This window comes from Asparagus officinalis, chromosome 10 (assembly GCF_001876935.1).
Source record: "Asparagus officinalis chromosome 10, Aspof.V1, whole genome shotgun sequence".
NCBI classification, from domain to species: domain Eukaryota; kingdom Viridiplantae; phylum Streptophyta; class Magnoliopsida; order Asparagales; family Asparagaceae; genus Asparagus; species Asparagus officinalis.
In genome coordinates, this window is record NC_033803.1 from 32,625,509 (window position 1) to 32,628,296 (window position 2,788).

Below are 2,788 nucleotides of genomic sequence, written 5' to 3' on the forward strand. Positions count from 1 at the left end.
CACTCGTTGCTGCAAGTAGCGTTGGGGCTGAAACGGCCCCAACGAGTGTAAAATCTGCACCAACGGTTCCACCCGTTGGTGCAAGTAAAAATATAATTAAATATATAAAAAATAAAATAAATAATAAAAAAATAGCACCAACGCAACCGTTGGTGCAGATGTTTGCACCAACGGTTGTAACGTTGGTGCAGATTGTCGTACATTGACAGTTTCAAAACTTGCACCAACGATCTCAACTGTTGGTGCTTGTGTTTTTCCTTTTTTTCACTTTTACCTACATCATTTACATATAACATTTCCCACAAAAATATATAATATACATGTTCACAACATATACATTCCCACACATAAAACAAAAGATTAACTAGAATCAAAATACAACAAGTTATAAATTACTCAAGTACCAAATATATAACAAGAATCAAAATACAATAAGAGGATATCTGAACTATACAAATGTCTTAAGTATGTTAATTAAAAGTACAAGTCACGCTGATTTAATCGAATATAATCAGCAAAAGCTTTGTGGATGTCCTCCTCGTTATTGCCCTACTGTGTAAAGCTCCCTAAGACGCCCCCCAGCATGCTCCCCAGCACGCCTCCTAATCGACTAGCAAGAGGGCTTTGTGTCCAAATATTCTAAGGAGAACATTAAGCAGCAGACGTAGAACCCTGAGCATCCGGAGAATAATGAGCTAAAGTCGGTGGAGTACTAGCAAGAACAACAAGTGGTGGACAAGTGGTCTGAGAATCAATCTGTAAAATAATGCATGTAATAAATCAAATTCACACTAAGTATATCCAAACATGAAAACTTAAGCTTAATAAACAAGTCTTTTGTTGTAAGAATAATTTATGACATGCATTTGTAGTGTTGAACCCTTTATGACATGAATGCGGCTAACTAAGTATGAATAATTCATTCCAGAGTTGTAAGTAAGCAATCAATAAGAAAATGTTCAAATAGACTGTGTATTCATTCATGACAATAGATGCAAAAATACAATACAGTATCACTTGGCATAATTATGTGTATTAAAAGACGATTCAAGCTTCTATTCACTCAGTTATATACAATAACTCAATTCCAGATAAGTACAACGAGGGGATAATTGTAATTCGAGTTTTGTTTATGTTATTTGTAATTGAGATAATGATGTTCAGCTATTTCATTCATTCACTCACTACAAAGTAACGATATATCTACTATATGCATTTATTCTTAGATAAGCCCCTCAATAACACTACTACGCATGAATCTGTATATATTGATAGGAAAGAGACATACTTTATAAAAATTAAGGTTCTAAGGGAATGAGATAATATTGAGGTTTTTTTTTGCATACGTACTAGTTGGGTAAGTTGTTCCATATTGAGGTTGTAAGGGTAAATCGTTTGAATTCGTCGAAAAATAAACACTTACGCAATACTCTTGAGTTTGGGTGTCAGGATATATACACAAGTATGTGTCACCATTTGGATCCAGTAATGTCACGTGGGTACCCAAATACTCCTTCAAGGCACTTGAGGAGCCACCTAATTCTTCGATCACTACAAATCACTCATTTCAATTACAGAGCAGAATACAACTAGATCACCATGAAATGTCCGTTTTGATATTCATAAAAAATTAAATATAAAAAACATGCAACTTAATAGGAACGAAACATACCTGGGATTAGGATTTCCTTTGACAAATTTTTATCCATACTTGCGCCACCTGTAGCCATCACTTATACGTGTTGCATCACATGAACTCTGCACAACAATCTTGGGTTCCTTAATCGTTCTAAGGACCGGTGCTGAGCAAGGCATATACCTTTGTGTCTCGATGAGCCTGTATCATAGACAATAAGTACTCAATACACATGAACATATGAAACTATATACAACAATATTTATTACAACACTAGCCTTCTTTTTGCATCTGGTTCATCAGCATGCTCCTCGTCCATCTTAATTGCAGCATCCCCTTCACAATCACTAGAGCAGAACAAGTGTCGTTCCGTGGTTTCATTGCTAGAATTTTTTTTCCATCTTTGATGTTGAAGGATCTGGTCCTTTAACTTCGCTACACGGAAGATCTGCGGATTTATGCTCCACAGAAGACACACCAGACTGAACCCCTTTCTCTTTGAAGGACTTAGTCGTCTTTTGAGGTGGGTAATGATTGTGCTGACCACTATAAATTATTTCAATCTCTCGACCATCTGGGCAACGCTCGACCTTCTTCTTAGCAAAACAGGTCACATTGGTACATTTATAGTAGCTTCGTGATCTATCACTATGAACCTGCTTCTGACCATACTTTCACCAGTTATATCCATCACTAGAGCTCGTCTTCACAACAATTTGAGTGGACTGAGCCTCAGATTTATGGTCAGATGGAGGAGGTTGCATTGGCTCTGGGGTAGAGATGTTGTCTTCAGATACTGGTGAAGGCCTTTGTTGTAGTGGCGCTAGGTTGATGGATGCAGGTTCTGGTGAAGGACCGAGCAATGCTTCTGATGAGGAAGGACGTGCTGCTTGAAGTTGCATCTGTTCCTGAGCTGTAACTGTGGCCAAAAGTGCTTTATGGGTCATTGTAAACTGACCCTGAACGAAAGAACGTTCACATGTAACAACAATAAGCATCAAAATTTACAAGTACCTTATATTATGATAGTTATGCAATGAGGTAAAAGCTAATGGTATTTTCATCTGAGAAGCCGTCCAAGCTAACTCATGTAGTTAACGTGTAAAAATTAAAAGACGAAGAAAGTAGATATAACAATAATAGTAGACACCT

The 2,788-nt window shown here is 37.1% G+C and overlaps 1 long non-coding RNA gene and 1 pseudogene across 1 annotated transcript; both read right to left on the reverse strand.

Annotated features, from left to right (window-relative positions):
- Positions 371–1,833, reverse strand: LOC109825842. Its single transcript, XR_002243112.1, has 3 exons — positions 1,673–1,833; positions 1,424–1,551; positions 371–756 (listed from the first exon to the last, which is right to left on the reverse strand). It is a non-coding gene; the product is annotated as an uncharacterized LOC109825842 (long non-coding RNA).
- LOC109825841 overlaps positions 1,916–2,788 on the reverse strand; it is a 2,452-nt pseudogene continuing 1,579 nt past the window's right edge.